Genomic DNA, 10,717 nt, shown 5'->3' on the forward strand with positions numbered 1-10,717 from the left:
TACTGAAGGATAATAGCTGTGTTTCAGACTTCGTGTTGTGTTGTCCTTAGTTTGTAAACATGTGTCGCCTCATGCCTCACCACCCTGCGGGCACGACGCCGCATGCGCGCAAAGCTTTCGCCATCAAAGGCGCCTTGTCAAATTTGGGAGCTCGTAGACTTTCACTGCCGAATCCCCACTCAAGCTCACCAGACCCCCCCCCCCTCCCCCTTTTCCTAATGATGGCCTTTAAGCGCCTGCCTGTTTTGTCCGCGGGCCAGAAGCACCATGCATCTTCTGGGCTTCTTGCTTCCACACGGGGGAAGCAGACAAACGCTGGCCGACGTCGTCTTGTCGGAATCCATTCATTTCGCTGTCTCCTCTTTGCTCGCTCTAAACTGGTTGTCAATCAGGCTCATGAGTCCTGCCTGTCATTTTCTTCTGGTTTTGACTTTTCAAGCAAGCCTCTCCGTCGCCCCGGTGCTTTTTGTGCTTGGCGGAGGTGAGGAGGGCGGTAGGTCAGCATGTATAAAGAGTCATTTCATTTATTTCGGCTCAGGAGATACGGAGGTACAGGAAATAGGCCGAAGGCCCATACCAGATAACCTGCAAACACACAAACTAAAAAAAAAGAAAAAAAAGAGGGAGGGGGAGGGGGGGCTCGGCAGCTCGGTCCTGAGGACAGGAGGGGCTCAAGCCCACCCTGCCCCCCCGCTTCCAGAGCCCCTGAACGTGATTTACTAAGACAGGCCTGCATTCAAATTTTGGCCGTCAGAGAAAAACGGATGGATCCAGAGGGTTGAAACTTCACAGGTAGCAAGGTACCAGAGGCCTCAAATTTCAGTAGGCATACCTTTACGAAAGGAGGTTCCAAAGCTTAGAAAAAAAAATCTTTCGGCTACAGGACCCAGGTGTGTCTTTATTTAAAATCCAGAGCAGATAAAGTTTTCTAATAACTTTCGAAAGGTGCGCTGGCCGTTGCTAAACAAGAAACAAAAACAGTTTTCTCAAGAAAACGTACGAGGGAGGAGGGCTGAGCAATATCGAACCCGAAAATTAGTGCTTTCCTGTGGAAAGTCGCATCAGTGCTCGTACAGTAAAAAATCAACTCGATCAGAGGTAAAGTACAGTCGTCGGGTGTTCTACGAAACGCCTGCTCACGTTTGACACCAACATCGCGTCTCGGAAACGAAAATTCAGCCTCGGAGGTCCGAACAAAGGTTTCTAAAAGGAGAAATGGCCGCCATGACCATGCCCACGGTAAAAGCGTCGTAGCATCGCGAAAACTTTTATTTCACACGTTCAAAGTGGTGTCCATAGAGTCTAGAAAGACCAAGGAACACATCGGTGCTAGCGGTGATGAGATACGACCAGTATTAATGAAGGGAGATCAACGAGAATGCTTCCCTTAATAAATAGTGCAAAAAATAAACAAAATAATAAAGAAAAAAATACCCGATGCGAGTGGTGTGTCTGCCCTCCACCAGGCGGCGCGATCCCCTTCCCGACTTTTTTCCTTCTCTTTCCCTCTCCTCCTCGCTCATCCTCCTCCGCTTTCCTTTGTTCCCAGAGGCCGGCCCCAGTGTGGTTTCCGTTGTGCTTGGGAGCAGTCGCGTAGTCGCCAGTGTCCAGCTCCTTCTTTGTTCTTTGTTCCGAAATCGGTCTTCTTCTTCTTCGGACCCCGAACGTCGCCTCACGCTTCCTGCCTTCGTCAAAGGGCCTCCTTTCGTTCGACACATTGGGGTAAGTGTACGTCCATTATACTATCCTTTAATTTCGAGTTTTTGATTATTTGGCAAACGAAAGTGATTTGAGTTTTTCAGCAAAAAAAGAAGAATAATTCGTTTAAAACCAAGTGCTTTTCACACCTATTGGAGAATTTCATTAGCTTTCGGAAAATATATACTTCGATATGCGTAAAAGTATTTCTCGTTGCGTTAGAGAGTGAAGCAGGTGAAGCGGGAATTAAGAATCTCTATCTCCGTTTATTATTACATTTTTTAACTTGTTTTTCTGTGCTCTTGGCGCGCACGTTTCTTTAGCGGCACACGAAATTGTCATCTCACTTCGTTCTCTTCTGTACAGAACAATTAGCAATGTCTGTCGCACGTTGTCACAGGCTCGTCCGGGGTTGGTAAGAGAAGGGTCGGGAGAAAGAAAGTTCTACGAGGCCTAGAGATTCCCCGGCATATGTCGTGACGAGGCTCGTTTCCTGGCTTGTGTAGCCGCTCAGTCCAGGGACGGGGTGGCGTAGATGCTCGTGCCTCCGCTGTTCCCTTCGCACCGTGCGTAGCTCCCGGTTCAGGTGGTCGATACCGGGACACAGCCGGTCAGATCCTCGAAGCGGTTGCCGAACGTCGCGGCTCGTGCTGTAGAAGAGAACGAAGTGCCAGGCATTTTTAGAAAATGTCATATTTCTACCTTTGCATTTGGTGAACCGCGCGCTGAAATCTTTTTTCTAACTCGACTCCGCTTAGAACGCGCACGCCGGGCCACCTAGGGTGCCTTCATGCGCGCTTTGCTTAGGGTGGTGGCATGTCGCCATTTTGTCACACACGTTTATTTTTTTGTTGAGAAGCAGGTGAAAGAGCGTGTCCCTGCACGCGCTTGTGGCGCTGACTGTGCTATGGCGACATTTTGTTTTCGTCGATTTCTTTGTATTTTGCCCGTGAGCGCGTGCTGTCGGCATCTGGTACTACAAAGGGTGGCATCACCCTAAACAGGACATTCAGGCACCCTAGGGCCACCCCTTGCCTGGGCCCCCTGACCCACTTAGCTCTTTGAGACTGTATCCGTTATCTTTCCTTTCTTTGGCGTTGCTTCTTGTCGGGTGCGTTCTTTGTCTGCTTCTATAGACGCTTTGCAGCAGCTGTGAATGGACGCCGCCATAACTGACCTTCAGTTTTTGTTTCCTCGTATTTCGTTTATTTCACGTCATCATTACCATAGCAGGCCAGGTTATTGAAACATTAGATTCAACTGTGTCCTTTTCTAAAGCATCGGCCTTTGTGGAGGATCGTCAACTACCGTTTCAGTTGCTCGGCATCTCGGTAAGACAAGAGAAGGTCAGCCATGGCGGCTGTAATTTGGCGCGTGTGTAAAGCGTCTATACTTTGTTTCACCTTATCTGCGAGCGAAGCCAAAGCTAAAAGCACGAGACCAGCGCTTTTTGCGTTTCTCCCCAGCTCGCGCGCTCGAGCAAAGCCTGAACGCACGGAGCTTTCGTGCTCGCGCTTCCAGCTTTGCCCTCGCTCGCACATAAGGTGAAACGAAGTATAGCTTTGATTTTTATCGGGAGAGTCCGATTTTTAGCGGGAGAGTCCGGAGCGCGCTCGAGCCGCGATCCGATCGTCTAAGATCAGGCAAAAATTAAAAATAAAAGTGAACTACTACCTTTAGAACAGTCTCTTTTTCTGTGCTCTTAGGGCACACGTTTGTCTAACGGCACACGAAATTAAGAATCTCTATCTACTTTTATTATTACCTTTTTTCAACTTAAATCGACCAGCCACCCAGAGCACCCGAAAACTAGTTTGGCTGGTTAGATCGAAATATGAAGAAGAATAATTCCGTTTAAAATCAAATAATTTTTACACCTATTGGACAAGTTCATTAGCTTTCGGAAAATATATACTTCGATATGCGTACAACTATTTTTTCTTGGGTTAGAGAGTGAAGCGGTTGAGTCCGGAAAGCGCGCTCGAGCCGCGATCCGATCGTCTAAGATCAGGCAAAAATTAAAAATAAAAGTGAACTACTACCTTTAGAACAGTCTCTTTTTCTGTGCTCTTAGGGCACACGTTTGTCTAACGGCACACGAAATTAAGAATCTCTATCTACTTTTATTATTACCTTTTTTTAACTTAAATCGACCAGCCACCCAGAGCACCCGAAAACTAGTTTGGCTGGTTAGATCGAAATATGAAGAAGAATAATTCCGTTTAAAATCAAATAATTTTTACACCTATTGGACAAGTTCATTAGCTTTCGGAAAATATATACTTCGATATGCGTACAACTATTTTTTCTTGGGTTAGAGAGTGAAGCGGTTGAGTCCGGAAAGCGCGCTCGAGCCGCGATCCGATCGTCTAAGATCAGGCAAAAATTAAAAATAAAAGTGAACTACTACCTTTAGAACAGTCTCTTTTTCTGTGCTCTTAGGGCACACGTTTGTCTAACGGCACACGAAATTAAGAATCTCTATCTACTTTTATTATTACCTTTTTTCAACTTAAATCGACCAGCCACCCAGAGCACCCGAAAACTAGTTTGGCTGGTTAAATCGAAATATGAAGAAGAATAATTCCGTTTAAAATCAAATAATTTTTACACCTATTGGACAAGTTCATTAGCTTTCGGAAAATATATACTTCGATATGCGTACAACTATTTTTTCTTGGGTTAGAGAGTGAAGCGGTTGAGTCCGGAAAGCGCGCTCGAGCCGCGATCCGATCGTCTAAGATCAGGCAAAAATTAAAAATAAAAGTGAACTACTACCTTTAGAACAGTCTCTTTTTCTGTGCTCTTAGCGCACACGTTTGTCTAACGGCACACGAAATTAAGAATCTCTATCTACTTTTATTATTACCTTTTTTCAACTTAAAGAAAAAAGGAGCAGTGTGTTTAACCCTCCTGGAAAAGCGAACGCCGGCATCGCGCGTGACGGGCGGCGTGCTTTCAAGTTTTATTTAAACGCGTACAGAAGCTTATTTAATCGCAAACTAAGGCGCTAATTGTTCGCTACCTATCGTCCGAGGCAGGCACTTCTAGCACGAATTGGTGATTTTTTAGGATTTTTTGAAGGAAGGTTGTCTAACCTGGAAGGCAGAAAGTAAACAAACGGGCGCGACGGGATTTCTAGATCGAATTAAACGCAGATAGCAGTTATTCATTCGTTGTTCCACGCAAGAAATGCGTGTACATGACGCTGGGAATAAAAACAAAGATCATTTCATGATCTTTGTTTTTGCCCAAAGTCGTTTGTGTGAGCGCGTGCGTTTTGCGAGGAGATTAGAAGAGCGTTTGTTGTGCTCGGCGGTTGGTAGATGGAAATGTTCTTTTCGGAGCGAGCGATGTCGGCAAAGAAGGCTTTTAATGGGATCTACTATATTGAGCGTGATATAGGCGCGCAAGATGAATTGAATTCTCGGCGGAGCGGCTGGTCGTTTTTTTGAAGGCTCTTTACCAGAGCGCGAGCAAGATTTACCTATGCATGTTTCATGGAAGTGCTTTTTTTGATAGGTCCATGCTCGGCAAAGATATAAAGTGTATTAAGCTTTGAAGCGCGTATTCCATCGCGAAATGATGGAATACTGCCTCGGAAAAAGAGAGGAGTGAGCGATCAAACTATAATAGGGTGGGAAAAAGGCATTCCACAATTATGCAAGCGTGACCTGCACATCCTAGGCGTTTGGGCAGTTTTCGTTAGGCAAAATTCGTCTTTTGAACTCGTGTCGATTTCTCAGTTGGCACGAAATAATAAATAAACTGTTGGCTTTAAAACGGTATGTGTACATACCGTTTTAAAGCCAACAGTTTATTTACATTTTATTTACTAAGGTTTTACATACCGGCTATACGTGAAGTTCAGCGTGTCTACCTACGTTTATTATTTTTTTAACTGATAAAACGAAGTCAGCCGCTATTCGAACGTCCGATTAAGGATTGCGCAATATTGTTTTGCTCGTATTTCTTAATTTCTTGCTGTAATAGGTTTGGTAGGGTCCAAATACGTTTTTTTTTTATTATCTTGCATCGTAAAATCAGCGTTCGAGCGTGTTGGGTTTTCGCTGGGCGCGCTGATTAATTTCATCGGCGCTTCGGTAATCGAGTTCGGTGCTGTTCGTTTGTAAGTTTCTAAACGCAGACGGTGTTCATTAACGGTGCCGCGAAAGAAGTGTGTGTGTTTGCTAGACGCGGGGAAAGAGCTTTTAAAGCAAAGAATAGCAAAAAGAAAAACGCCCCAGAGTAGCTATTGCACAAAGAGGAGCAGTCCCCGCTGCAAGGCAGGGAAGAAGAGATTAAAGCAGACCGCCAGACAGAGGCTGTCAATCAAGTCGGGCGCCAAGAACGCAGCCGACAAGAAGCCCAAAAAAAAGATACTAGCGTGTCCCGAAGGAGGGAAAGGAGGAGCGGTTTCGGCGGGCGGGCAGCAGCGCCAGGCCAGGCTTTGCTAGTGGCGTGAGCTTTCCCCGAAACTCTGCCGTCTGCTACAGCTCGTTTGTCCCTTGGGCGACCGTTGGAGCCGACTTCTTGCACGAATTCTTTTGTTCTTTTCAGGGGAAACACGGAATTCGGCGGCGCCGAGCTAGGAAGCCGGCCTCTACGAACTCAAACGTTTCATCACTCTCTGACGCACGGAAGAAAAGAAAAAAAGATATGTGTATGGCGTAAGAACGTTCGGTGCATCTTTAATGTAGGGCGCTAAAGATTGTCTTTTTGTGCAGCGCAAGAGCGAGTTGCACGGCTGGCCCTCCGTTTCAAGTGACCTCCTTCAGCTGCGGATGACCTGTGCTTAATCAAGACCGCTTGAATGGCAACTGAGAACTTGCTCCAAGCAAAAAGTGTTTTTATGAAATCGTGTTAGCTCGTGCGAATTCACTGAATAGGAACAAGTGTGTTTTCATCGAGACAGCTCGTCCGGAAACTTGCATTGTCGGCCTAATAAAGTTTGACGTCAAGCCTAATAAAACGTGAGGTTAAAACGGAGAAATCTGTTGTTTTGTGTTTTGCTGGTGAGGACGAAGCCCCTGCTGTGCACACCTGCGGAAACGAAGTAAGTCCCTTATCAGTTTGTTCAGAGATTTGATTTTTTCCCGTGGTAATCGTGAAAAAAAAAAAAAAAAAGCGCGAGGACATAAATTTTTCTTTCTTATGTTTGAGCTTATTGCAAGACGCTATGAGCGGCGTTCTGTTATATCTATACATAGCCTTTGAACTTGTGTTTTTTCTTTCTTTTTGTGATCTCCAGTGTACCAGATTTGTCGGTTTACTGTTATTTTTTTGTTCCTTCTCGTCGCACCCTGCTTGGGGATTGGAAATGGCCTGCAGTGTAAATGAACAAAAACCAAATATAAAAAAAAAAGAATTTAAATACTTCCCGACGCCATAGGGTCTTGATCTGCTTACAAATGCATTTAAATACTCTTTTTCCCAGAACCATAACAGAATGAAACAGCCTACCTCATCGCAGATTTGTATCTGACAATGTTTTGCAGTCGATGGAGCGTTTGTTTGATGTGTAACCCTTTGCATGGTGTTTTAATTTTTCTCTTGCCCACTACTGCCACTCCTCCCAACTTTGTTGTGAGCTATTACATTACAATTTTCCCCTGTTCCGCTCTCCCATTTTACGGATTACCTGGTGTTGCGTTTTTAATATAACAATCTGAGGTTAAACGGACACCTGTGCACACCTGCGGAAACGAAGTAAGTACCTTATCAGTGTTATTCAAAAATTTGATTGTTTCCAATGGTAATCGTGAAAAAAAAAAAAAAGAAATGTGTTTTTTTATGTGTGTGCTCGCCCAAAAGCGAGCACATACATTCTTTTAATGTTCTCTGTTGCGCTTATTGCAAGACGCTGTCAGCGGCGTTGTATTATCTATACAGCCTTTGAACTTGCGTTTTCTCTTCTTTTTTTGTATCTCTGTACTTTGTATTCAAGTATATCAATCCACAAGTGCTAGCTGGGTCATTTATTTTAACCAGGCGAGTGGGATGTTCCGAGGAACATTATAGGCGCGTCTCATCGATGTAGCTAATCTAATAAGAAAGTGTTGATTAAAAAGTTTACGTGTAAGGCTTCATTCTGTGGTGTTGTGATTTGGCATATCCTCGTATAAAGAAAACTACGATAGTTGGAAGGTTCTAATTCGCAGCGAATGATCGCGCTCTGAATTTAGACGCACTGTTAAATTTTCATCGCTCCAGCTCGTCTAGAACTCGTTATACTCGCGAAAACAGGTTTTTGGGACTCTGCTTGGAGATTAAGAACCCCGACCAAGTTCAATCGTTCACCCGTGAATATTCAAGACCGCTGGAGTGCATTCATCGATCGTGGTCGTGAAAACAACATCGTAGGAAAATGTGTGTGCAGTGAAACCGTGTCAGCTCATCTCAATCGAGACTTTTTCGATCAACAGGGACGGTCTCCCGAGCACGAGTGGATTGATATTCTTCAAAGAGCTGCCGCCCCCGCTCGTAATTAGAAAACAATTATAGGTACAACTATCAAATTGTTGGGGAAGGGTCTCGCACCAGGTAGGACTGTTTGTGTGTCAAATTTCTTCGAGATAGATAACGCAAAAGTTGTTTTATCGACCTATTAAAACCGCTCGGAGAACTCGGCTGATTTCTGGTGTTTTTTCTGTTTTTTTTTGTTTTTTTTTGCGTGTTTTTTTGTAGTGTTAATTCTAAAAGAGAGATGCCGTAAATATCGCCCAATACCTCAACAAAAAACAAAAGTCCGAAGAAAAAAAAAAAAAAAAACTCTCGGGGGATTGAACTAAGATCCTGCTGTGTACGAAGCGCACATCTTACCCACTGAGCTAATCCACAGCTGGGAATAGGCGTGTTTACAATCCGTTTTATACGAGACCCAATAGGCGACTACTGCCGGCACTTTTTCCCCCGCCGGTTATTCTGCCGGCTGCCGGCAGAATAGACACTTCCTTCATTAATACTGGTCGTATCTCATCGCCGCTAGCACCGATGTGTTCCTTGTTCTGTCTAGACTCTATGGACACCACTTTGAACGAGTGAAATAAAAGCTTTCGCGAAGCTACGACGCTTTTACCGTGGGCATGGTCATGGCGGCCAATTCTTATTTCCGAACCTGTGTTCGGACCTCCGAGGCTGAATTTTCGTTTCCGAGCCGCGATGTTGGTGTCAAACGTGAGCACGCGTTCCGTAGAAGACCCGACGACTGTAGTTTGCCTCGGATCGAGTCGATAGATTACTGTACGAGCACTGATGCGACTTCCCGCACGAAAGCAGTCATTTTCAGGTTCGATATTGCTCACCGCTTCATCATTTGCTACCACAATTTGCTTTTTTGTTCTGAAGCGCTCCCTCGGGTAAAAGGAACGTTCGCTATGCGCGCGAGATTATTTTAATTCATTCATCTGGTGCGGCGCGCGCTCGGCGGAGCGGCTGGTCGTTTGAAGGCTCACCAGAGCGCGAGCAAGACTTCAAAGAGCTGCCGCTCGCTCGTAATTAGAAAACCATTATAGGTACGTACAACTATCAAATTGTTGGGGAAGGGACAAATACACATATGTGCTGCAAGAGGGCCTCCACACAACCCTACAGAGCTTTTTGTAGACATGCCCCTACAGTACAACTGGCCCGACACTTTCTATTTTGTCCCCTTCTGCACCTTCTGGCGCAAGATGAGCTAAAGTGAAGCACGAGTAACCTTCTAGGTTGCTATCTGTTCAGTTTGAACCCTCAAGCTACGTCCCTTTTCCCTCGACGGCCAAAATTTGAACGCAGGCATGGTTACTGCGGAATACAAAAAGTCTGCCTTTTGTCTCCGAGGGACGTTCATTCTGTGTTATGGTCGTCTTTTCCAGAGACGGTGAGGACAAATACACATCTGTGCTGCAAGAGGGCCTCCACACAACCCTACAGAGCTTTTTGTAGACATGCCCCTACAGTACAACTGGCCCGACACTTTCTATTTTGTCCCCTTCTGCACTTTCTGGCGCAAGATGAGCTAAAGTGAAGCACGAGTAACCTTCTAGCTTGCTACCTGTTCAGTTTGAACCCTCAAGCTACGTCCCTTTTCCCTTGACGGCCAAAATTTGAACGCAGGCATGGTTACTGCGGAATATCAAAAGTCTGCCTTTTGTCTCCGAGGGACGTCCACTTTGCACAGCCAGGATAACGCTGTCCGCAGTCGTGCTGGGACGTCCTTGCTGCGGCTTGGCCGACACATTTGTTTTCTCGGCTTCCGTACTTTCCCACGTCGGCTTGTTTCAAGTCCAGCTACAGCATTCTTGTCGAATGGTACCTGTGAGTTCTGAAGGCTTGATGTCGACCTGTATTCTCTGCACAGCCCCCTACGGGGTTCTGCAGAAAGCCCCGTCTTAGTAAATCACGTAGGTTTTCAATGAAGTGTGTCTCCACATCTTACGGGGGTGGGCAAGCAACACCGAGGACACAGTCTTCTTGTCTGCAGTGCCTCTTTATTCTCAGACACTTCAAAACCCCACGCCCCTGTTCAAAGGCTCGAAAAATCAGGACTACCTTCAGCTTTTGCGTTCGTACATAAACTTTGACACCAGCTCTGTTAACCAACCTGGGCTCGTTCATTACAGGAGGAAAGCAAGCACTCGTATCAAAAATGAATCGTCGCTCTAGCACTCTTCGTCCCATCGTCCCATCTCCATGAATCGTCCCATCTCCATGACTTGCACGGCCTGTAAATTACTAGAACATATCATAACCAAACAACTCGTTTCTTTCTCAGAAATGCATAACGTTCTAAACCCCAACCAACATGGTTTCCGCAGTGGCCTGTCAACGGTAACCCAGTTGATTGAATTTCACCATGAATTAGCCACTTACATTAACAACCGTACGCAGGTTGATGCAGTTTTCATCGACCTGTCGAAGGCATTCGACCGGGTACCTCACCGCAGACTGATTAAGACATTAATAGATCTCGGAGTTCCCTTTTCTTTGACTAAGTGGATCAACGCATATCTTTCAAACCGTCAACAATTTGTGGATA

At 45.5% G+C, this 10,717-nt stretch overlaps 1 long non-coding RNA gene across 1 annotated transcript; it reads left to right on the forward strand.

Annotated features, from left to right (window-relative positions):
- The first annotated feature begins 1,321 nt into the window (after positions 1–1,321).
- Positions 1,322–6,691, forward strand: LOC121834385. The gene is made up of 2 exons (XR_006077161.1): positions 1,322–1,722; positions 6,259–6,691. It is a non-coding gene; the product is annotated as an uncharacterized LOC121834385 (long non-coding RNA).
- The last annotated feature ends 4,026 nt before the right edge of the window (positions 6,692–10,717 follow it).

The sequence above is a fragment of the Ixodes scapularis genome, unplaced genomic scaffold, assembly GCF_016920785.2.
Source record: "Ixodes scapularis isolate PalLabHiFi unplaced genomic scaffold, ASM1692078v2 ptg001131l_1___fragment_1__unscaffolded, whole genome shotgun sequence".
Classification (NCBI taxonomy): domain Eukaryota; kingdom Metazoa; phylum Arthropoda; class Arachnida; order Ixodida; family Ixodidae; genus Ixodes; species Ixodes scapularis.